Genomic DNA, 25,922 nt, shown 5'->3' with positions numbered 1-25,922 from the left:
GTAAGAGCAAAGTCATCAGTAATCCACAAACTGCACATCTAGGTTTCAGTTGTGAAATGCCTGTTGCTGCTCCACCTACTCCGTCCCTGGATCTCAGCTTCCTTCCTCCATTCCGTCCTCGCACCTCAAGGCGAACTTCTGAGCGCTGCACGCGACCCCCTCCGAGTTCCCGCCTCTTTCCACTCTGGCCCCGCCTTCCGCTTAAATCCCCGGGCTCTGGCACCACCTCGCGACGCTTGCGCACTAGGGAAGGTAGGCGGAGTCTTAAAAGAGGAGGAGCTGGAGAGTCCTAAGCAGAGCGGGGTGGGGCGGGGCCGGACGGGGCGGGGCGAGGAGGGGTGGGGCGGGGCGGGAAGCCGGGGGAGGAGGCCGCGCGGGGTGGGGCCCGGCGGGTACGCGCTCGCTGCGTCGACGTGCTGACGACAGGACGCCCAGGCCGGTGTGTGTCGGTGTGTATGTGTGTGTGTGTGTGTGTGTATGTGTGTGTGTATGTGTGTGTGTATGTGTGTATGTGTGTGTGTGTATGTGTGTGTGTGTATGTGTGTGTGTGTGTGTGTTTGTGTGTGTGTGCGCGCTCCAAGAGTGTATTTGTGTATCGGCGGTCCCGCAGGTCCCGGATGTTGCGGGCAGTATGAGGCGAGCGCAGGGGGACAGGGACCAGCAGCTGTCGCCGCCGTTCTCAGGTGAGTGTGTGTGTGTGTGTGTGTCAAGAGTCGAAGAAGGGGGTTGGCCTGTCGGGGTGCGGGGGTTTTCCTTGAGAAGTGACTAAACCCCCAACACACACTTTCCCTAATGTACTATTCTCTGCCCCATTTCCTATGTTGGTTTCATGGCCTGAGGAAGCCAGAGCCTAGTCAGTCGTCTGTTCTTCCTACCTCAAGCATTCTGGAAACACAAACGCGCCCCCTGCCTCCTGCCTCCCTCACCATCATATCCCCAACCCCATCCCCCTTGCCAAATAGTGAGCTGTCGCCTGCGGCGAGATGGTGAACTGCGCATGCTCGAATGTGAAGGAGCTCCGGGTGCCTGTTCGCTGCTTCAGGACGCATGCGCATTGCTGTTTTGCAGGGACCTGCGGGATAAAGAGCCCCTTGACCACGAGCCCGCCTTCTTCACTAGACTTGCCACCCAATAGTGAGCTTGTCGCTCCGATCCGAGAGGGAGAATTTAAATTATGCGAGGGATTTAAGGACAAAGCACTATTTGCATCTGGTGTTGCCCTAGAGACTCCCAGACTACCAACGCCTCCCAGAGCCAACGTGTCCCACACTGACCCCTCTTTTTGAAACTTAACTGCAACTTCTAGTTCTAGAATTACTTCCCTTTCCACCACTCCTGCCGTCATGCTGAAACCTTACTACAAACTTCCCCTAAGTTTAGGAGTAAGTCCAAGTCGTTTGTTTTGGCAGGGGATTTTGTTAAAAAGGACTTGTTAAAAGGTCCATAGAAAAGAAACTACTGTGGGAATTTCTCTTTAGTAAAATTTGGAGTAGGCCTTTACAGAGTAGATTAGGAAGAGATAAGTGCGACACACAGTTTAAGGCTTGAGGTAACAACAAAACGGAAATCAAGACATCAGTAGCTTCATTTCAGCCCTATTACTTCGTGTGACCTATTTGGTCCTTTATGTGTGTGTGTGTGTAAGTTCTTCCATAGTGTTTCAGTTTAGTTTTACATTTAGTTGTACAGTTTAGTTATACATTCTATGACCATAAGAAAACAGAGTCAGGCTGAAACAATTGAACAACTTGTCCAGAAGTATTAGTTTCAAATAATTTGAGCGATAATTCTTTGGCAAGTTTTAAAAAATTAAAATGAGGAACTTCACAAAAATATTCCAGTAACTTAGGACCCAGGGTTTTAGCTGACAGACTCTACTTGGTTCTTTAGTTTGCTGCTGTGCTGTTCCTCTTAGAAACTTTGTCTTAGTTCTATCATGGAGGGAAAAAGGTTTTTTATTTGTTTTTGACACAGTCAAATTCTTGTGTAGCCATGGCTGGTCAGGAATTCCCTATGAAGACCAAGCTGGTCTTGACTATGCACAGAGAGCTGCTTACCACTGCCTCTCGAGTGCTAGGTATACATTTGGTCCCAAAGATAAACATTTTCTACTAGCAAAAAGTTTGCTGAATTGTATTGAAATGAATAGCTAAATTGTTGTTAGGTGGAGAGGATGGAAAGGGGAGGGGCATGTTCTGTTTTTCAGTTGTCTGGCTACCTAATGCCTCAGACTCTTGGGAGTGGGACATGAATCACCCTTGTTTTGAAATTCCCTTTCCTTTGTGTTCTTTCATTGGTATTCTTACAAGGCATATTTTAGTTGGCATTTTAACCATAGAACCTTATGTTCTTGGGCTTTAAAGTGTATACATACTTTTCACTTCCTCATGTAACACTGGGCTTTATGTGGTTCTGCTGCCCATTGTGCTGTTTCCTGTTGCCACGTTGCACTTGGAACCAAGAGATATAACACGAAGCAGCACAGGGGTTGGGGGCAGGAGCACCTATATCATCCTGTGTTGGGAAAGAGCTGGGTACTCACTCCCCCGACCCCTAATATCCCCAGTAGTATAAGTTATTGTGTCAACTTCACATTTAGGATTAGGGCACTTGGCGTCCTTTTGGTATTTTGGTGACTACACCTCTTAAAAGAGGTTATTACAGTGGCTAGTTTGGTAGTTGGAAATATTTTATGTGGTGTACCTCCTCGCCTGGATCAGGCTGTTGTAAAATCTAGAAGTGAAGCTAATGAGGTAATCCCTGTCTTTCTTCTCTGTAGGCTTTCTTCCAGGATGCTTTGTTCTTATCTGGAAACATTTATCTCTGAATTCACTGAAAGCCTTATTTACATTTTTCATGATACAAAAGCATGGGATGCTTTTAGGATTAAGATAAGTTGTTAATTAATTCATATTGGTGCAGAAATTTGTTTAAAAAATAAAAACATGTCAAAAAAAAATCCGAAAGATCCACAGTAAGAATGAAAAGCTTCCATGGTTCTGTCTGTCAAGTTACCTTCTCAAAGGCAGCCTCTCCTTCCAGTGTCTGAACAACAAATGCATACAGAGTTTTTGGTGTCTGTTTTTCACAAATGATAAGACACTGTACATTTTTTATTTTTTTCACTCAATTTATGTTCGTGATCATGTAGTATATGTAGTATCTCCTTTTAAAAAGTGACAAGGGTTGTACTGTATATGATATGCCATCGTTCAACGAGTTCTTAGGAAGCATTAGGTTTTCAGAGCCACAATTTATGTGTACTAGTGTCTATTGGATTAGATTTTTTTGTGTGTGTGTGAAAGTACCAGATGAATGGGTGTATGCATTTTTAATGTTGGCAGTATTGTTTTCCATAGAGGTGTGTGAATTTATATTATTGCCAACAGCTCATCTGTGTGTTTCCTCTGAGACTTTTAATCTCATTATATAGTTTCATAAATTTCATTACACTGAGGAGTTGTGGACAAACTGTCACTGATTTGTATGTCAAGAGTTTTGGAGGGCACTCTTCCGTGAGAGCCATGCCATAGGGACAGCAGACGCCTGGGTAACAGCAAGCCCAGTGCAGTTCTGGGAAGGCGGACGAGACAGATTCCAGTCTCCGCATCGTCACTCTCAGTTCTAGTTTCTTTGTGTGGAACTCCAAAAGCTTATGTAATGTTTTGCGATATCATTTTGGTAGCTATGAGCAAAGGCAAGTGAGCTGTTTTTCGTTGAGTTGAAAAGGTGGCTAAGATGGTTTACTAAGTGTGAATCTTCTCCACCAGAATGTTGGCCTTAGCAGTCTTCTGACTGCAGAATACCTGATTATGAGCTGTAAAGAAAGAGGAAAGGCTGGGTATGTTGGAGCACACCTTTAATCCCAGTTCTCAAGAGGCAGAAGCACACAGATCCGATGTGGGTTTAAGGCCAGCCAGAACTTCATAGTGACCCCTCCCACCCCAGATCCAGCCTCCCCCCTCCCCCGAAAAGGAATGAATGAAGGAACGAAGAGATGTCTGTACCTGAAAGAGATTGTGATCTTACCAGATGTACTGACTGTGAAATAAGAGATAGAAAATAAAAGTAAATAATACTATGGTTGTGTTCTACTCTGAGAAGACCTGAGAGGAGTGACAAAGGGCTGAAAGAGTTAGTTTGGGAGGGCTTTCTGGAGGAAGTGTATGCTGGGGTCTGTGTTGTTTGGTTCAACTATTGAACGTTTCAAACATACAGAAAAGTAAAAAGGTACAGTTATTACCCTTCTGTCTCCCACTTTAATTGTTCACACTTGTTGTATTATAGAGCCACCTGCCTCTGCCCCTCAAGTCCTGGAATCAAAGGCGAGCACCACTGTACCTATCATTGTATTATTCCCCTTCAAACACGTTTCTTTAGTTTCAGAACTATTTGAAGCTACTCAGGATTAGTGACTTTTGCTTTTTGAAGAGATCAGGCCATTTGTGTTCCAGTGTACATCATCTCTTAGAATTTTCTGATTGTTTTCTTGGTTTCAATAATAATCATATAAGATGATCCTGAGACCTACAGGCTTGTGTAGATTCCTGTAAACAGTGTTAGGAGAAACAGCACTAGAGCTTCTGTTAATGTTATACAGTTTAGTTGTATGTTTTAAGGTGATGAAGCTCAAACTTTTCAGTGAAATTTCCTCCTTCTATAACTAGGAGATAGCATTTAAAATGGTCCCATTCTGACTGCTGTTACTTTTTTAGTAGCCTTTCTCCTAATGTAATGACCTTCCTGTTCTCAGTTAATTAACTAGTTGTAAAATGGTGATTTAAAAAATTCTGCCATTCTTTTCCTTTGGCTAGTTTTTTATTTTCTATAAAACTTTCCCTTATCTGTTAGGAGTAAATTACAGTTTCTACAATAAAAGGTTGAGGTGACTCTTTCTTTCCATTTAATATTTTCTGAATAAGGAGGTAGTATAATTTTTTTTGTTTTGTTTTGTTTGCATTTGTTTTTTTTTTCCCGAGACAGGGTTTCTCTGTATAGCCCTGGCTGTCCTGGAACTCACTCTATAGACCAGGCTGGCCTCGAATTCAGAAATCCGCCTTCCTCTGCCTCCCAGAGTGCTGGGATTACAGGCATGCACCACTACTGCCCCGAGTAAGGAGGTAGTGTAATTAATAGGCAATTTAGAAAGGCTACAGACAAACCACAGGCCTGGAGATGTATTTAAGGCCTGGAACATGAGAGGCAAGTAAGCTCTCTGTCTGGGTTCTCCCATAGCTCAAGTTGTCATCTTTACTGGTAGCGAATGAATAGTTTCTTTTTCTTTCTCTTAGTATCATCTTGAAAGCATGGATTTTAAAGTATTGTGTCTTACTAACAGTTACAACATTTTTATGATGCTCAAGATGTTCTCTGTTTTGCCTCTGGAGGCCTCTCAACTCAGCGATCTGAGTGCATTCTTGCTTTCTGGTACAAGAAGTTTCTGACTATTTTTTTCTGTCCCAGATGTGCAGCCCTTGCTTTACCTTTCTTTTTTCTTATTTTTAAATTTTTAACCCTATTTTTATTTTATGTGTATGGTGTTTGGCCTGTATATATGTCTGTGCACTGTATGAATGCAGTGCCCTTGGATACTACAAGAAATCCCCTGAACAGTTATGAACCGCTATGTGGGTGCTGGGAATTGAACTTGGGTCCTCTAGAGGGGCAGTAGTGTACTTAGCCAATGAACCATCTCTCCAGCCCCACACTTTACCTTTCTGCAGTTTCTCTTTTATTACATTAGGTTGTTCATGTCCTTTATGAGGCTCTGCAGCTAAATTATGAAAAACAAAGTTGCCCTTATTTTAACTCTTTATTCCTAGTGTTTGACTCTCTGTGCTGCTGGCATTGCTAAGATCTAGATCTTAGAAATCACAACTTCTTTATCTTGAACATTCTTTGTGAAAGATAGGTAGTGTCCCAAGTGCTATCTTCCAAGTGTCCCATTGCTCTCTTCCATGTAAACATAAAGTTGGTTTTAGAAAATATTGGAGTTCTCTCTCTCTCTCTCTCTCTCTCTCTCTCTCTCTCTCTGTGTGTTTGTGTTTTGTGTGTCCTTCTCTGTCTCTGTCTCTGTCTTTCTCCCGCCCCCCACTCCCCAACCCCACTTTGAAGGCAGTGTTGCAATGTTGCTTTTTTTTTCCTGGGGTGAAATATAAGGAAATGAGTGCTGGGATGTAACTCAGTTCTTAGAGTGCTTACCTAGCATACAGGAAGCCCTGGATTAGATTCCTAGCACCACCAAAACTGGGCTTGCTGGCCCACACCTATGATCCAAGCACTTGGGAGGTCAGAGCAGGAGGAAGTTGAAGGCATTCATTAGCTACATAGGGAGTTTGTCACACAAGCTTTTTGGAGCATGTAGTGTTCTAACATTATATAAAAGAGGTCTTTGTGGGGATGTGCATAAGTATTTGCTTTTCTTTCCTTTTCCTCATTTAAAGCATTTCTTTTAAAATTTCCACATGAATGTTATGTAAGATTCTGCTGTTACAGCATATATTTTTCATTATCATTAGATTTCCATCTTTAAAAAGGAGCAAGACAAATTGTTCTTAATTAGGGAAAAATTTCAGCCAAACCATGACCTCTGATTTCCAGTTGTCTTAACTCAGGGTCTGGAACATTGGTGCATCCTGTGATACTGTGTACTATAGACTTAGGAAAAAGTCTGCTCATCTGAGTGCTTTCTGCAACTCTGTCACACTAATGAAGGCTAATTTGTACCTGTTCTTAGGATCTAGACTAATTCTTGCCTTAGTAAAAAATGTTTAATGAGATGCTTCCTATGCAGTGATACTTGGAATAATTTTATGTTACTAAGAGCAAGACAATAGCAGTACTTTGATACCTATCTAAAATTCATTTCCCAAGTTCTCTTTACCATCTTGCATTTATAAGGTTATTTATTCTCAGTCTGGTTTCATAACAATACTGGCTCCACATTACATTCTGCTTGTGTATTTGAGGAAACACACCTGTTTCTTGTGTTTGTTTTCAGGCATGGTAAAATTACTCTGCAAGGCTCTGTGGACATATTTGCTAATAAATTGAATCCAGTTCCTTCTTTCACTTTTGTATTTATAAAGCTCCCATTACAGGAAAATACTTTAAAGTTAGTTTTGAAGGAGCACCTGGGCCATTATTCTTATTACTATAGTCATACTTTATTTTTGAATTTATTTATTTATTGTGTTTGTGTAAACATGTGCATATCAGGTTACATGTGTACCACAGGGCATGTGTGGAAGTCAGAGTATAACTTCCAAGAGTTGGTTCTCTTTTTCTTTAAAGATTTATTTATTTATGTTATGTATTTGAGTACAGTAGCTGCACAGATGGTTATGAGCCATCCTGTGGTTGCTGGGAATTGAATTCAGGACCTGTGCTTACTCTGGACCTGCTTGCTCTGAGCACCACTCCCTCCAGCCAAAGATTGATTTATTATTATATGTAAGTATACTGTAGCTGTCTTCAGACACCCTTCCAGAGGTCCCTAGTTCAATTCCCAGCAACCACATGGTGACTCACAACTATCCATAATGGGATCTGATGCCCTCTTTTGGTGTGTTTGAAGAGTGACAGTGCACTCACATATATAAAATAAATTAATAAATCTTTAAAGACACACACATACACAAAGTAGAGGCTAGAGAAACTCACTTGATAAATTGAGTATCGATCTCTAGAACCCACTGAAAACCAGCAAGGTACTTCATACCCATAGTCCCAGTGCCAGGAGGCAGAGACAGGAATATTCCTGGGGCTTGACAGTCTAGCCAACTTAGTGAAGTCCAGTTTCAGTGACGAGCCTGTCTCACAGGAGAAGACGATTGAAGAGGACACCTGACATTGACCTCTGCCTCCTCATGCACTCATATTCACCCCCAAAGTGATAGATAATCTTAAATGTGATCTCCTTTAAACATGTAGAAAAGTATAAAGAATAATGCTACTCTCATACCATCACCCAGTTATATAAAATCATTTTTTATGTATGTATGTATGTATGTATGTATGTATGTATATATGTAAAGGCCAAAGGGCAACTTTGGGTATTATTCCTAGAACACTTAACCAAGTTCTTTGAGACGTGTCTCTTATTGACCTGGAGCTTAGGAATTGGTATAGATTGACCAGCAAGCTTCCCAAGGATGCTTTTAACTGTCTTCTCAACACTGGGATTATAAGCCTTTTAAAAAACGTCTTTTATTAGAAAGATTTATTTATTTTTAGTTTATGTTTGGATGTTTGCCTACAAGAGTGTTTGTGCACATGTGTCCACAGGGGCCAGAAGAGGGTGTTGGGTCACTTGGAGAAGAAATGACAGGTAGTTGTAGATTGCCATTGGGCACTGGGACCCAAATCCTGGGTCTCTGGAAGAGCAGCCAGTGCTCTTAATAGCTGAGTATTTATTTCTCCAGTCCCTTTGTCTGACATTGTTGACTTTCAGAATCTAGCTTAGAAATGCTGTGAATAATCGGTATACAAACTTCTCTTTAAAATGTTGCTTTCAATTCTTTAGTGTATAGACCTAGAGTTAGAATTCCTAGATCATATGGTAATTCTATTTTTGATTTTTTTCAAGATCCTTCATTCCATTTTTCATGGTGCCTGTACCATTTTACATTCCCATCAACACAGGCGGTCCAAGTTCTCCACATCCTTACCAACACTTTTTTTCTTCTTGATACTGGCATCCTAACGGGTGTTGTTGAATTCTTTTTTTAGCTTTATCTTTTATTGAAGTTGAGTTGTAAGTTTTATTTTATTTATCTTTAATTTTTAAAAGATTCATTAGGGTTTTATGTATTTGTTTATGTGTATGTTTCTGTGTGCTGAGTATGTGGGTGGCCATGCAGACCAGAAGAGGCCGTGGGATCCCTTGGAGCTGGAGTTACCGGTGGTTTTGAGCCACATGATGTAGGAACTGAATTCTGGTTCTCTGGAAGAGTAGTATGTGCTTTTAACTGCTGAGCCATTTCTCCAGTTCCCTAAGTTTGTTTTTGGGACTGAGTTTCACTCTATAACTGGGCTGGCTTGAAACTCATGATCCTCCTTCCTTAGTCTCTCAAGTGTTAGAGTCTATATTATAAGTGTGAGTCATCATGACCAGGATAAACTATATCAGACCTATTTTGTTGTCCCTTTGATGTTTATATAACCTGGTCTAGCCTCAAACTTGTAGTTTTTCTACTTCCCTAGTACTAAACTTGCAGTCATATGCTACCATACCTGGTTTTGTTGTTTGTTTGGTTTTGTTTTGTTCTGTGTGTTTGCTTTACAAACGGAATTTTCTTATATTAGGGTAATAATTGCGTCTTATTTTCTCATGTGTTTATAGTTGTGCTTTTTACATATAGGTCTCTACTGTCAATTTATTTTGATAGTGTGGGAAGGATTAAACTTTTTTCTATAAGAAAACTTTAAAACAAGGATCTACTTTTCCATGAGAATAACTCAATGACCCAGCCCCATGTTTTAGATAATTCAGCTGTTCCCAACTCTTGTTAAAATGTCATTTGTGTTTGTCTGTGTATGTGAGGGTTTTCTCTCTATTCTCTTTATGTGCCATTGGTTGTTTGGCCTGTCTTGTTCTGTGCTGTTGGCTGGCTGGCCTTCTTGTCCTGTGCCATTGGCTGGCCGGCCTCCTTGTGCTATTACTGTACTGCTTTCCTAGACTTACAGTAATTGTTTTTGTTTGATAAACAAGGCACAGTGTCTCCTTTTTATGTTTATCAAGTGTCTTGAAAAAAGCCCGTCTAGTTGGTTGGTACATTTTAATGTAGTCATTTGCCATTGAAATATATTCATGTGACATATCATAACCTCCAAAAGGGGGAAAAATTAAGCCTTGCTTTCGTATCAAGTAACTAATAACTGTTCTGAATGAGTATAATTTCAAGTCATTTTTTTGTTTTGTTTGTGTGGTTTTTGTTTTTACATAGATATAAGATCTTTACATGGAAAGAGACCTGTTACAATTATATAAAGACACCAATAAAACAGTTTTGGTATTAACATTGGTATTGAACTTGATATAAAAGTCTCTCTCTCTCTCTCTCTCTCTCTCTTTCTCTCATTATTTTTGAGACATGATCTCAGTTTATCTCAGACTGGCTTCCAATTTGTGGCAATCCTCCTGACTCAACTTCCTAAATGCTGGGATTACAAGTGTGAGTCACCCTGTCCAGTAATGTTAAAACCCTGATAATAAGGAAATGGAACCTACTTAAACAAAGAGATTATGGAAAAGATATATAGCAGCTGTATAGCACAATGAAAGCCAAACAACTAGATTTTAGAAAGTCCTGGAACCAAAACAGTTGCATGGACTTCAGCAATAAGAACTGGTAGACTCTGGTGCTCTATAAATAAACTTCAGTTTCCATGAAGCTTAATTCAGATTCCTAAGGGAGATCTGATTTGGCCAGGCCAAGGCTTGATTTCCCATGGGCCACATATGTGCCCCAGGTTCAACTCCAGTTGTTTATGGGGAAGGGGAAGTTTGATATAAATAGAAATGTGGGGGAATGGCTGGATTTAGAGACAATTTTTCTTTGAGTAATGAATCTTTGGACTCTTTAGAATCTTAAAATTCTTAGTGTCTTGAGGGTTTTTTGTTTGCTTTTTAAATGTGGGTTGCATCTATTGGTCATTACTAAATTAGAACATAGAATACAGGATTGGAGAGATGGCTCAGCAGGTAAAGGTGAGCCGCCAGCATAGTGGAAGAAGAGAATTGACTCCTACAGGTTGTCTTCCACCCTTCACTTTGTATGCCATGGCATGCACACTCTAAATTCATATAACATATTAACAAAAGAAAATATATTAAAATATATTTTTAAAAAGTCAAGAAAAACATTTTAAAATTTTTATTTTTTTTTTTAACTTTAAAAATAAAATCTTGTCACCAGGCATGGGGAGGAGTGCCTTTAACCCTAGCACTCAGGCAGGTGGAGCTCTTGAATTTGAGGTTAGCTTGGTCTATGTAGTAAGTTCTAAGCCAGTTAGGACTATACAGTCAGACTCTGTCTCAAAAATAAACTGAAGTCTTCATCTTGTTTTAAACTAAGTAGTATTTAAAAAAAAATTGAGCCAAGTGGTGGTGGTACATTCCTTTAAGCCCAGCACTTGGGAAGCAAGAGGCAGGCAGACCTCTGAGTTCAAGGACAGCCTGGTCTGCAGAGTGAGTTTAAGGACATCCAGGACAGAGAAACTGTCAAAAAAGTAAAACCAACCAACTAAATAAACAAAAGACTTGAAAAATTAATAAGTTTGGTTGAAAATCCCTTTAATGTTTACCTTAATAAAAGACAGATAAACTAAAATTTTATATCTGGTTCTATATTCTTGTTTAGTTGGTTGGTTTTTCAAGACAGGGTTTATCTATTTAGCTCTGACTGTTCTGGCACTCTGTAGACCAAGCTAGCCTCTAACTCAGAGATCTGCCTACCTCTGCCTCCTGAGTGCTGCGACTAAAAGCATGTTTCTTTTTGAGATAATCTTTTTACTTATTTGTGGCTGTCCTGGAACTTACTGTGTAGACCAGATCTGCCTGTCTCTGCCTCCCAGTCCTGGGATGAAAGGTGTGAGCACTCCTAGGATTCTATATTCTTTTATTATTGTTGTTGTTGTTTGTGTGTGTGTGTGTGTGTGTGTGTGTGTGTGTGTGTGAGAGAGAGAGAGAGAGAGAGAGAGAGAGAGAGAGAGAGAGAGAGAGAGAGAATGAGCACATTGTGCTATTGTGAGTATGTAAGGATCAGAGGATAACTTTCAGAAGTCATTTCTTGTCCTCTACCTTATTTTTGAGGAAGAGTCTCTTATTTCTGCAGTGTTGCATACTTTAGTTTAGCCAGCCTCGGAGCCTGTGAAAGATTCTACTGAGAGATTCTCCCATCTCCCCATCACAGTGCTAGATTACAGATGTCTGTCACCCATTGGGCTTTTTTTTTTTTTTTTTTTTTTTGGTTTTTTGGATTTGCTTTTTTCAAGACAGGGTTTCTCTGTATAGTCCTGGCTGTCCTGGAACTCACTCTGTAGACCAGGCTGGCCTCGAACTCAGAAATCCGCCTGCCTCTGCCACCCAGAGTGCTGGGATTACAGGCGTGCACCACCACCGCCCGGCTGGGCTTTTTTTTTTTTTTTTTTTTTTTTTTTAAAAAACAAAAACAAAAACAAAAAAAACCCCATGGATTCGAGAGATCAAACTCAGTGTTGTCAGGGCTTCCTGCCAAGTACTTTTACCAACTGAGCCATGTTCCTGGCTCTTTGCTTCTATATTCAAGCTGATGTGATAGATTATTTTTGTTGAAATACAGGAAGGAAATGTAGTCTCAAAGGAAAGTTAGAAAAGGGAGAGGTATTTTTATAGCCATTTCAGAGAATCACATATATTTGATATTATAATACAACTGACAAACATTAGTTTCCTTCTAAGTTAGTTTGCACTGTTAATCTGAAATTATATTGATGTAATTGTTGTATTGACATATGTTGATATATCTTACATTTGAATAAGTTATTTATTTAAAGAGATCATATCTCCTTGTGTTGCCAAAGCTGGTTCCAAACTTTCAGGAGATCCTTCTGTCTTCCTGAGTAGCTGAAACAAGTAGACAGTTGAATGGATTTTATCAATAGTCTCAGGCACTTGTCATTTGGAAAATTATTGACTCACTGAGTTCAGCCGATCTTCTAAATGTCTAAAACATCATTTTCAAAAAACACTTTAGTTATGATCACCATTCTTTTTATGAAAAAAAAAAATCAGTGTTGGGAAGCTGTCAAGCAGTTACAATTACCCAAAATTGTAACTTTTTTTCATTAAATGCTCAGATTTTATCATTGGCAACAAATACTGTCAGTTGTTTTCCTTAATGTGACAGACTTCATTTTCAAGAAAATCTATTTATGTCTGAATAACTAGTTTGTTCTTTTTCCAGGAAAAAGTAGTGTTTCATGAAAAAGAAGCTAGTTGAGTTCCAAAATCAGTCACAAGTGCTTTTCCTCGAAACCATTGTGCTTGAGGATACTGAGAAGTGCTTTCTTCATACCTCCTGTTTCTGTTCACAAAATATTCATGGGTTTATTTATTTATTTTTTGGTTTTTTGAGACAGAGTTTCTCTGTGTAGCCCTGGCTGTCCTGGAATTCACTCTGTAGACCAGGCTGGCCTCGAACTCAGAAATCTGCCTGCCTCTGCCTCCCAAGTGCTGGGATTAACTGGGACTAAAGGTGTGCGCTACCACTGCCCGGCCCTTTGTAGGCTCTGTATAGATAATGTTTAAGAAAATGTCTGTTGGAGGTCAGAGAGACAAGAGCAGGGGCAAAAGCTATGAGGCATATCTGTGTCTGGTGTGTCCAAAGATTCAGCAAGGAGGCCAACATGGCTAAAATTGGGGGAGCAAGAGACAATGCTCCCTTAAGAACTAAGAAATGAGGTCTAGTTCTTACAGTGCTGTTTGTTAGGATAGCCGACCTAGGGACTCTGCAAGAATTCTAATTCCTGTGCTATGCCTGAAATCTTTGCAGGTAGGACTGTGACAGAGAAGAGGGAGAGAAGTGACTGTGTTTGAGAAGTATGTCAAAGAAGGAATCCATTTAATTATAGATTGAATGTGGGGGTTGTGGGAAAGGAAATGTCATGAATGATTCCAGGTTTCTGGCTCAAGAAACTGGATGGGTAGAGGTGTCACTTACTGAGTTGAGAGTGAAAGATAAAGAGGAATGGGAGTAGGTGTGGAATTTAGATGGAAGATCAGAAATCAGGAGTTCGGTTTTAGACATGTCAGATTTGGGATGTGAAAGAGGCTAAGTATAAATACGTTAAGTAGGCAGATATATGAGTGGAGCTTCAAGTGAAATCAGACACTAAGGTAATACATTTATATACTATATGCTTATTGATGGTCTTTACAGTGTCTAAATGACATCTCAAATGAGATAAATTTAATGGATGAAAATCTTGGAGTGTGGGGACTAGTTAGCCTGTCACAGTTATCTGAACAAGAAGTGTGGTAGTGCAAATCAGGATGATGTTGGCTGTAGAGAACAGAAAGTAGGTTGGATCTGAGGACCTGTGGGACCAGTTCAGGAGAGATGGACACTGGACAAGGAATTGAAGATGGCTTTGGAATGTCAAGCTTAGATGAATGGTGGGTCTGTTAGAAGTTATAAAACAGTCAGAAGGAGCTGGTTTGGAAAGTGGTTGGTTTTAGATTAATATTTAGTAGAAGCATTCCCAGTAGCAGGCAGGTGGGTCTTTTTGCACTGAGTTTTGGAAGGGCAAATGAAGTTCAAAACACAGTCCATTTCCAAGAAAAAATTCATTTGTATAAAAATGATTAACCAAGATTTATAAAAATGGTAACATCTACAGCCAGTTTTGATGTGTTAGTTTGTCTATTATGTATCTTTGGCTGCTTTTTTGTATAATGTGCTTTCATTTGGTCACCATACTTGACATGTACTGTCTTTTTTTCCCTGTAGTTTTAGGATTCCCAGTTAATTCTTCCCTGTAGCTTTTAAAATTATTTTCTTCATCTTGATTCTTCACAAGTTAGTATCTAAAGAATGAAGAAAGTTCCAGAATTGAATGTGGGAGTAGGGGCAGGAGAGATGGTTCAGTGATTAAGAGGGCTTGAAGCAGAATCCTGAGAACTGGAGTTCAGATCTTAGTTCCTGTGTAACAAGGTAGGCATCCCACAGACACCTGTAACTCCAGCTCTGAGGGATCCAACTCCCTCTCTGCCCTTCATTTGTACCTTGATATATACAAACACATTCATATATGCATTTATTCAAACACACATAAATACAATTAGTCTTTTTTTTTTTTAAGATATGGTAGTACAGATGAACATTTGAAATGGAATGGCTATGAAAGCTGATGAAGTCAACAGCCTGTCAACACCAAGGCACAGTGCAGGATGGTCTTAATGTACTGTTCATCAGCGATGCCAAAGCAGTGGGATTGTAGTGATGGTTAACCTTTGGAATTTGACTTGACTCATGGTCATCCACCCTGTTTTTGGAAATATATTCTGCAGAGGTGAAAAACTTCCTTTGGTGAGAATGACTCTAAATTATTTTGGGAACTTCTGGAAACACATTGAAGAAGATAGCTGGGTATGCACCTTAGTTGGCATGCCAGAAGCTCTGGGTATGATCTGCAATGCCACATAAATCAGGTGTGGTGATTTAGGCCCATAAGTGAGGAGTAGGAGCAGGCAGATCAGGAGTTCAAGGACATCCTTGGCTATATAATAAGTTCAAAGCCAGATTGGACTGCATGGGGGGGTGGGGAGGAAAGGAGCTGATTTAGTTAACTAACTTTGATATACTGTTAGAGACTACTACTCTTCATGAGCTACCTTATCTTTCCTTAAGTAGTGATAATAATAGATGATGTGATGAATCCATACACTGGTCCTTAAAGAATTTTTTAAAATCTATTTTCTTATAATAAAAGCATTCTCTTTTTTTCGTTATAAAATAATTCATGAAAAAAAAGTAAAAGTGGGAAAAAACCACACACACCCTATCACTCATTCCATGGAATTAACAACAGTTGGCATTTTCATTTTTCTAAACCATTCGTTTGTTACTGTTTGTGTAAAGTGCAAGTTTATGAATGCCACATGCCACGGGGGTGGGGGGTGGTGTAGGTTAAAGGACAATTCTCAGGAGTCAGGTCTCATCTTGTACTTTGTTGAGGTAGGGTCTGTCTGTTTTGTTTCTGTCCCTCCATGTGTTCTAGGCTAGTTGGTCCTCAAGCTTCTGGGTGATTTCCTTTCTTATTGCCTTTCTCACAGTTAGAACAGAAGGAGCAGTAGAATAAATAGGATTATGTATATGGGTTTGTTCACTGGAGTGCAAGCAGAGGCCAGAGGCATTGGGTCCTACTGGAGCTTGAGTTACAGGCAGTTGGGGGCAGTACACACTCAGAACCACAGAGCCATCTCTCTAGTCCCCCTTGTCTTTTTTTTTTTTTTTTTTTTTTTTTTTTTTTTTTTAAGATTTATTTGTTATTATTATATGTAAGTACACTGTAGCTGTACACCAGAAGAGGGCATCAAATCTCATTATGAAAGGTTGTGAGCCACCATGTGGTTGCTGGGATTTGAACTCAGGACCTTCAGAAGAGCAGTCACTGCTCTTAACCGCTGAGCCATCTCTCCAGGCCCCCCCCCCCCTTGTCTTTTTTTTAGTGGCTGAGATACATCAAGTTTTTAACCCACTGAGCCATCTCACAAGCCCAACATTGTCTCTTATTGTACAATTTTTAAAATATCCACGTGTATGTATTATATATTTATGTAAAGGTATTTTTTCAAAAATTGAGTTATAAGTTATTTTAAAATTTGCCTCTATAGCTAGGTATGTTGGCACACGCCTGTAATTCCAAGACTTGGAAGGCAGAGGGAGACTGATTTCTGTAAGAGGCCATTGAGAGCTACATAGTGACGCTCTATATCAAAAGAAGAAAGGTGCCTTAGAAATTCACTATATCGATGCTAGAGAGATGGCTCAGCTGTTAAGAACACTGGCTATTCTTTTAGAGGACCTGGGTTCAATTGCCAGCTTCCACACCGTGGCTCAAAACTGTAACTCCAGTCCCAGAGGATCCAGTTCCCTCTTCTGGCCTCCATGGGCACTGCATCTACCTGCCAGGCAAAACCACTCAGACACACAAAATAAAAATAAAATCTCAAAAAACCAATATCTTTTCTATGCCAGTGGGGGGGGGGGGAACCACATGATTTTTTAAAGCAATTCCATGGAAAGCAAAGTATAATGGCACACTCTTATAAGCTCAACACTTGAGAGATGGAGGCAGGAGGATTGTTAAGTTCAAACCAGCATAAGCCATATAGGAACCTTAAGGCTATCCTGGGTCACATGAGGTCATATCACAAATGAAAACAAAAATAGTGCTGATAGATGGTTTTGTAGGAACAATGTTTCCTGTGTAAGCATGAGGATCTGAGTTCAAATCCCCAGAACTCATAAAAAGTGTCAATGACTGTAATATACATGTAACCCCAGCACTGGGAAGTGAAGACAGGTGGATCTTGGGAACTCACTGGCCTGTCAGTCAAGGGAAAACAGTGATCTTCTGATCAGTGACAGACACAGTCTGAAGGAAATGAAGCAAAGAATGACAGAGAAAAAGACCTGACAGCCTCATCTGGTTTCTACATATGCACACACTCAGGTGCATGCCCCCCTCCCACACAAACACACACAGACAAACAAACTACAAATAAAGGAATCATAGACATCTATTGTTGTATGGATACATAATATGTTAGTGTTTTGTTTAGTTAGGGTGGTTTTGTTTGCTTTTTATTTTATTTTGTTAGTTGGGCTGTTTTGTTTTGTTTTGTTTCTTTTTGGGTTTTTCGAGACGGGGTTTCTCTGTATAGCCTTGGCTGTCCTGGAACTCACTCTGTAGACCAGGCTGGCCTCGAACTCAGAAATCCACCTGCCTCTGCCTCCCAAGTGCTGGGATTACAGGCGTGAGCCACCACTGCCTGGCTGTTTGGGCTGTTTTGTATTTTTGAGATAGGGTCTCATGTGTGTGAACTGGCTTGGAGTTTGCTGGATAATAGGAATAACTTTGAACTTCTGATTCTTTTGTCTCTAACTCAAGTTCGGTGAGTCCAGGCATGTGTAATCATGTCTAGTTTATATGGTTCTCAGAATAGAACACAGGGCTTTGTGCATGCTAGCCAAACACTTCACTACATAGTTATATCCCAAGTTTCTGAATACATAACTCTTTGTTGATTAAACATTCTTCCCTAGTTTAATCTGTAAATTATACTATCATAGACATCCTTGTGCTTACATCTTTATATGCTGATCTCCTAGGATTGATTTCTCAAATGCCATTACTTTGTGAAAGCTTATGCAATGGGACCCATGCTGTGGCTCAGTAGATAAAGGTCCTACTGCTGAGGCTCACTGCTGAGTCATCTCTTCAGCCCCAGTTTTTTAATTTTTCATAAGCACTTATCCTGGGTGTCATTATCTCTATCAAAAGGATATGTGTGAGACTGGAAAGATGGCTCAGCAGTTAAGAACACTTGCTCCTCTTGCAAAGGCCTGGATTTTCATTCCCAGCACCCACATAGCGACTTACAGCTGTACATAACTTTAATCCCCGGGGGTCTTGCTTTAATTCCAGGGGCTCTTGCTTTAATTCTGGAGGCTCTTGCTTTAATTCCCGGGGTTCTTGCACCCTCTTTTGCTCCCCCCCCCCGCCCCCGTACCAGGCAACCAGGCATAATGTTGTGTGTGTGTGTGTATACACACATGCATACATACATACACATGCAGACAATCACTCTGATGCATAAAATCTTTAAAAGGGGGGTATGTAAGATTTGAGTGAGACATTATAGAAGAATTACAGTTCTGGACATTCTAGTTCATTGTCAGCTCCTGAGTTCTAAATAGCATTTAGTTTACAGTAAGTATAATAGGAATTCAGAGTGAACTGGGGCGGCGAGGTAGAACTTGACCTGGATCTGGAAACGCAATATTCTGATAAGAGGAAGAGGAATGTTTTTAGCTTTCAGAGTGCTGTGAATCAATTTGAGAAAGGCAGGTGAGTGAGATGACAAAGAGGCTACAGTCAGCAGGTTGGAGAGGAGAGTTTATTTGTGATGTAGTTGAAAGGCTTTCTGAGAGCTATGTTGTATCTCAGAGGACTGCTCTTATTTTTAGTATATTTTAACTTGTATAGTATAGAAACATAAGATAAAGTAGACAGCCATGGCCCAATTTTAAACAAACTAGAAACAGTGTGGTCATTTTTTACAAGAAAAAAAAGATTAAGGGTTATTTATGTACAAATTATTTTGCTGTATAGTTTGATAAGCATATTGCTACTACTGTGGATCTTACTCTCCTGTAAAATTAGATTTTAGCTTTTTCTGACAGTGAAATTATTACAGAATTTTCCAAGAATAAAGAGGTTTACGAAATAACTGGTCTGTATTCATGTTGGTACCCATTTCTGGCTCCTCAGGCACAGAACTTCTCCATGCAACTCATTTCTTCTCATCTTTTATTTTCAAATGCCATGTAGAGATTTTAATTTTTAATATTATCTATTTTGCATGTGTGTGAACACACATGGCACATGTTGTGGTTGGTGAAGGTGGTCAGGGGGCAAACGTGTGGGGACTGTGTAGTTCCTCTGACTTAGTTCCTCAGATTTGTGACAGGTGAATTTACCCACTGGGCTATCTTGCTGGCCCAGAGATTTTCATTTAAAAGTGTTTTATGGCTAAGAACAAGCAGCAAGAGAATGGGAGGAGGTCAAAGGGAATTGTTATATAATTGTGTTCAATTTACTCATGCTGGCTTTCTCCTTTATTCCACTCCCATGTTATATTTAATGCATGTCAAGGATATATAAATTATTATTTCATAGGGGAGATAATTATGGATGTAAATCTTTAGGAAAAATGATGTTACTGTGTTTGAAAGTAAAATGTTAAGGATTTTTTATTTAGTATTTATTTTAAATTCATAATTTAAAAAATGCAGTACAGATAATAATAGTAATTTTTAAACTCAAGCGCTTTCAGCTGGGTAATGATGTTGCATATACCCTTAATTCTAGCGCTCAAGGTAGAAGTCTCTGAGTTTGAGGCTATCCTGGACTACAGAGTGAGTTCCAGGACAGCCAGGGCTACACAGAGAAGCCCTAGCTTAGAAAACAAAGCAAAACAAAAACAAAAACTCAAGCACTTTCTCTTTAAAGTATGTAAGGCTGAAAGCTGATTAGTAACTTTTTTTTTTTTTATTTCTTTTCTAGGAGCACTTCCCTAGGTAATTAAATTCACAGGGAATGACAGAGACTAGGCTGGCATTCTGCCAGTGTACGTCAAAGAGTATTTTTCTGTGATAGAGAACATGTCTCTCTCTGGTCCTTTCCCTTCCTAGAGACATAGTAGTGTGAAAAATAATTACAGTAATATTTGAGCACAAGTCCCAAACATTGCATTAGACATTTTACACATTTAGCTCATTCAATGTTCATAACACTGTACTAAGATATTATCATCTGTATTTTACAGGTGAAGAGTCTGAGACACAGAAAGGTTTTTAAGTTACTTGTCTGAGTTATAACTAATATTCTCTGCTGTAACAATCAAAAGATCACTACTACATGGAGAGCCTGAAATCTTAGCCAAGGAAAGTCAATGGTCCAGAAGCTGACTTATCTGAGTCATGATGTATATATTCATTCCTTTTTTATTTACTTCATTTATTAAGCACCTACAATTTCCTGGGCATTATACCTGCGCCTAGATGCCAGACTTACTAAGGCTAATGCAGCATAGCAAGCGCTCTCTAGGGAGTCTCAGTCTAGTGGGAAAGAATAATAATAATCCTAACAGCAAGAGATCTACACATTGAGAGGAAGGAGGAAGCATTTAATTTCCCTTGGAAAGATTACAGTAGGTATTTACAAGGATGAGGGAAAAGCATTCTGGGTAGAAGGAAAACTATCGAAGAAGCCATAACAAAAAATGAGCTCACTGTTAGTAGGCATGGGAGAGTATAGTATTTCAAGGAAAATAATTTCTAGTAGATTGGTGTCCTGGACTGATGTGATCAAGAAAAAACAGATTCGTTTGGGATGTAGTTCTAGGATAATATTGACTAGAATTGGGAGGTGGGGAGTTGAGGTAGAGGTGGAGAGTGGAGTGGAGAGTGAAGGCTGACTCCTCGGATTTTAGTTTGACTCTTGTGCTGTTTCGTTTTTTTGTTTTTCTGAGACAGGAGCTCAATAGCCCTGACTGTCCTGAATTCACAGAGACCTTCTTGCCTCTGTTTCTGACAGCTGGGATTAAAGACACGCACCATCAGGTCTGACTTGAACACTTGGGTATACAGTAGGATTACTGCGGAAGATAATCGGGTTTTTGTGGAAAGACTTTTTAAGTCCAAAGTGGAAGAATAAAGAACTATTTGAATAGCAGGAAGTTACAGTATGAAGAGATAGGCAAATTTACAACTCAGTGAAAGGGCGGATCAGTGGGTAGTTTGGACTGACTTAGAGACAGGATTAGAAGTAGAGAATGACCATTTCTCTGTTTTCATCAAATACTCACCTACATTTTTATTTTATTAGTATAAGTGTTGGGATAGGGTTTTATTATGATGCCTTGGCCAGCCTGGAACTCCCTATGTAGATCTGGGTGGGCTGGCACTCGAGATCTGCCTGCTGATTGCTAGTATTAAGGGTTACATTACCATGCTTGGCTCTGGTCTAAATTTTTAGATCCTGTTTTATCTATTTCAAGCATGGTTAAAAAAATTGCTACTGAAATAAATGCTTTTAGTTAGCTCTTATTAGGTGGTTGTCCCAAAATTTACTGTATTGTTTTGTGTCTTTGTTAGGGTGACATGACTGTAGATATGTGTCAGAATTCACAGAACTATATACCTAAAAGTATAAAATTGTAACAGAAAAGATTATCCCAGAGTTCAGTGGATACCCTTAGGCAGCATATGGTTAGATCTTTTTATGATAGTAAAAACCCAATTTTATTTATTTTAAATCTTGTTTCTTTCTCTTCAATTATTCTCTGTGTAATAGCCCAGGCTGTCCTAGAAATGGCTTTGTAGCCTAGGCTAGCCTCAAACTCACAGAGATCCACCTGCCTCTGCCTCCCAAGTTCTGGGGTTAAAGGTGTACAATATCATGCCTGGCTAAATCTATTTATTTTATGTGTGTATGTATATACGTGCCTGAGTGTATGTGTACTGAATGTATGCAGGAGCCTCCTGAGGTCAAAGGGGACATTTGGATCCCTTGGAACTGGAGATATAGCATGTTGTGAGTTATGTGAGTGCTGGGAATTGAACCTGGGTCCTTTGCAAGAACAGCAAATTCTCTTAACATGTGAGCTATTTCTCCATCTTCCAAACCTCATTTTAATTAATTTGTCAAAACTTTGTAGCCACTTCTGTGGTCAAGTTCATAAATAAACATCCATCGGCTTGGATTGTAACTGTTCTTCTTATACTTGATCATTTATACACTTGAAAAGCAAGTAAGAAAAGTTTTGAAGAGCTACGCACTGCAAAGTAGGTTCTGAATGAACTCCAGCCTGCCTTTTCCATGTAGTGTGTTTAACATAAATACTTTTTGCTTGTTTTGAGAGAGGGTCTTACATATTTCAGGCTGGCCTCTATCTTACAGTGTGGCTGAGGATGACCTTGAATTTGTTATCCCCACTTCACATCCCAAGTGCAGGATTACAGGTGTGAGCTGTCACATCTGGCCAAAAAACATTTGTTTTCTTTCCTTGGTTGTTGTTATTGTTTTGGTTTTGGGTTTTTGAGATAGGCTTTCTCTATGTTACACCCCTGACTGTCCTAGAAATGGCTTAGACCAGGCTAGCCTGGAACTCACAGAGACCTACCTGCCTCTGCCTCCCAAGTGAATAGTTTGTTTTCAAATTTCTTTTTTAATAAGCTTGTTCAACTGTGGTTGATATATGAATCAAGGTCATAATTTTATGCCAGAATAAAAATAAACAGAATCATCTTTGTTTCTAACTATAGTACAAAGATATGTTAATATAATTTGTGAAAATTAAAGTTTATAAAAGCATTGAGTCGATTAAAAATAACATAAAAGTATTAAAACATTGGTCATCAGTTTTAAAGTTACTTATTTTTGTAAATTATTTGTATTATATAATCTGGTTGGATAAAATTCTCTGGTATTTAGTGACTAGCAGCCAATGAATATACACTTTAGTTATCAGGCTGTATATAGCAAATCATGACCTTTTCTTTTTCCTCTTATGACATAGTAGTTTGGCATTTAACATAGCTACCCAACTTAACATTGCTTTAGTTTGCCTTTTACACATTAAACCTGCTCTGTGTTATGTTGGATGTTTTTGGATTTGGTGTTGGGACTAATATCAGGTAGCTTATTTTTGTCTCCTTGAGCCACTGCTACTTAATACTATTCTTAAGTCCAAGAAATATTTTTTTGTCTCTTAGAAACAAACAAGAGAGAATATTAAATAATATAATTATTTTATCTCAGCTCATTGTATGATTAGAACATTTGTTTTTCTTTTATTTAAATTTTTTTTATTTGAAAATTCTTACTTGCTAATGTGTAGAATTTGTCTGGTAGATGGAATGTTGGGCTGTTAGGTAGAACTTGCTGACACATCTGGAAGACTTCACTTTTTCTTCAGCCTTCAGTCAATCTTCAATAGCCTCCCAAGTCACGAACCTTCAGGTCAAAGCTTAATAGTCTTAGAATTTTGGGACCACCCACACTTTGGCCTGGACCTTACACCGGGCTGCCTTGTACTTACAGATTCATCTGCTTATGCCTTCTAAGTGCTGGGATTAAAGACATCTGCCTGGCCTTGACTTCCTTTTGTGTGTTGTTGATTGTGTGAATCTAGGTGTGTGAGTACTAATGCACTGTGTGTGTGTGTGTGTGTGTGTGTGTGTAAGCCAGAGGTCAACCTTGGTATTATTGTTCCTCAGAACTTGTCCCACCTTGTTTTTTGAGACAGTATTCCTCACTAGTCCTTAATGTTCATTGATTATAATGCTAGGGTGGCTGGTTAGCAAGCCCCCAGGATATGCCTTTCTCTTCCACCTCAGTGCATAGATTACAGGTGGGTTCTACCACTTTGGGCATTTAAAAAATATAAAGATCCCCCCCAAACAAAGAATCAAATAAACAAACATGGATACTAGGAATTGAATTTAGGAAATCATGTTAATAAGGCAAGCACTTTTCTGATTAAATCATCACTCCAGCCCCTTATTGACACTACATCCAATTAATGTACATATTGAAGTCTCTTTGGGTGACTGGAACTAATTGCTGTCCCTGTCACAGTTGGCTGTACTGACATAATCAAAGGCTGAAAGACAAGCCTCATTCTGAGAAAGAATTCTGGCCTCCAGCACTGGATTTAGCGCACAGTTTTAAGGGTCGATGGCCTTGATTCTGAGTATTTCCTGTTGAGTGTCTACAATTGTGAGGCTTGTACCTTGGTGATCCCTGATAATAACAGAAATGAGATGCAATATTCTTAAATAGTTTAATGTTAGATGTGGCTGGGTACATCGATGAGGAAGAAAGAACAGATTGAGAATAGTCATAGTCATGTTGACTATGTTGTTTCTTCCTTCATATGAAACTAGACAGAGCTTTTGCTGAAATTACTTTTATTTTTTGAGTCAAGGGCTTGCTTTGGAGCCCAGGCCAACCTTGAGTTCAAAATTCTCCTGCCTTAGCCGCCTTTTTTTTTTTTTTTAAGATTTATTTATTTATTTATGTGAGTACACTGTTGCTGTCTTCAGACACACCAGAAGAGGGTGTCAGATTTCATTACAGATGGTTGTGAGCCACCATGTGGTTGCTGGGATTTGAACCTGCCTTAGCCTTCTTGAAAGTAATATTTTTAAAGCCAGGCTGTGGTGGTGCATGTTTTTAATCCCAGTATTTGGGAGGCAGAGGCAGTTAGATCTCTATGAGTTTGAGGCCAAGCCTGGTCTATAGAGTTCCAGGACAGCCAGGATATACAAAGAAGTCCTGTCTCAAGAAACAGAAACAAAAAAGAAAGAAAATATTTCTTAATCTTTGTCTAAAACTTGATAGTGGGCTATAGTTGAAATATCATAAATGTATATAATAGCAAATTGTAGAGAAGTAAAATAGGAACTTTATTTTATTTTGCTTTTAAGAACCCATATACTGGGCTAGAGAGATGGCTCAGCAGTCAAGAGCACTGACTGTTCTTTCAGAGGTCCTGAGTTCAGTTTCCAGCAATCACAACCATCTGTAATGGGATCTGATGTCCTCTTCTGGATGTCTGAAGAAAGCTAAACATATGTACTCACATACATAAAATAATACATAAAATAAATTTAAAAATACATTAAATAAATATTAAAAAATACCAAAACCCACATACCCCTTTTCCTTATACATATAAGCTCTTAGGGTTGTCTGGTGTTTACATATTTTTTTGCAAATGCTCCATTACAAAATTAGATGACAATATCCAAAATAGATGCTATTAATTAAATCAGTTATAACAGGATATCCATTACATGTTAGATGTTGTATCAGTTGTTCATTAAAAATTATAAAATACCAAGAGCTTCTTATATGTTTTGTTAGCACGTTTATTACCTTTGGAATCATAGACTAATGTTCAGAAGACAGCTGAGTTAATAGGTGTTCTTTCTCAGTAACAAAGGCAAGGAACCAAATCGTATTTACCATGCTGTAGCCCCTTTTGAGCAAAGTGGCTAGGTTAGCATAAATCTTAGTAAAGTACATCTTGATCTGAGACAGACCTGGCCTTTCTTGTGGTTGATAGAATCCACAATACAAGGTGTTTGTTTACCTGCTCTCTGAATAGAAGTGTATTTTCTGTCAACAGCAGCATTTCAACCTTACTAACAATAGATAGTATTATAATCATGTCTGCTGTAGTTCTAGTTGAAGTTCGTCCACTTAGTTCATAAAAGACAGTTTGGCCTGTTTGTTTTAGTCTGAACCTCACTGACTCTTTTACTTTAAAATCCGTTTATTCCCATTTTCTCTCTTCCCTGGCCATCTTGAATGAATAGATACTCTGTGAGGAATTACACTAGAAGTATGTATTAGTACATTTTGGAGGACAGTTATTTTGATAAAATAGTTATCAAACAGTGTGCCAAGACTCCTGGGACTCCTTATAGAGTGGTTTGTTAAATTGGTTGTAGTAGCAAAAACCTGGAAACAAAATAGGTGGGTTAGAAGGGAGTTCTGCCCTTTTAATAATCATTAAAAGGAATAGGTGTGCTGGGTATGGTGGCACAGTCATTTCACCCCAGCACTTGGGAGGCAAAGAT

At 39.3% G+C, this 25,922-nt stretch overlaps 1 protein-coding gene across 5 annotated transcripts in view; it reads left to right on the top strand.

The window, feature by feature from the left end:
* The first annotated feature begins 359 nt into the window (after positions 1-359).
* The window catches only part of Spop (speckle type BTB/POZ protein), a 76,824-nt gene continuing 51,261 nt past the window's right edge, over positions 360-25,922 (top strand). For 4 of the 5 annotated variants that reach the window (XM_052194328.1, XM_052194331.1, XM_052194329.1 and 1 more), the window contains exon 1: positions 446-683. The gene's annotated coding sequence lies outside the window, so the exon portion shown is untranslated. The other variant, XM_052194332.1, reaches the window with a different exon arrangement.

This window comes from Apodemus sylvaticus, chromosome 10 (assembly GCF_947179515.1).
Source record: "Apodemus sylvaticus chromosome 10, mApoSyl1.1, whole genome shotgun sequence".
In the NCBI taxonomy this organism is placed as follows: Eukaryota; Metazoa; Chordata; class Mammalia; order Rodentia; family Muridae; genus Apodemus; species Apodemus sylvaticus.
Note: the sequence above shows the minus strand (reverse complement) of the source record. Positions and strands in the feature narration are given on the sequence as shown.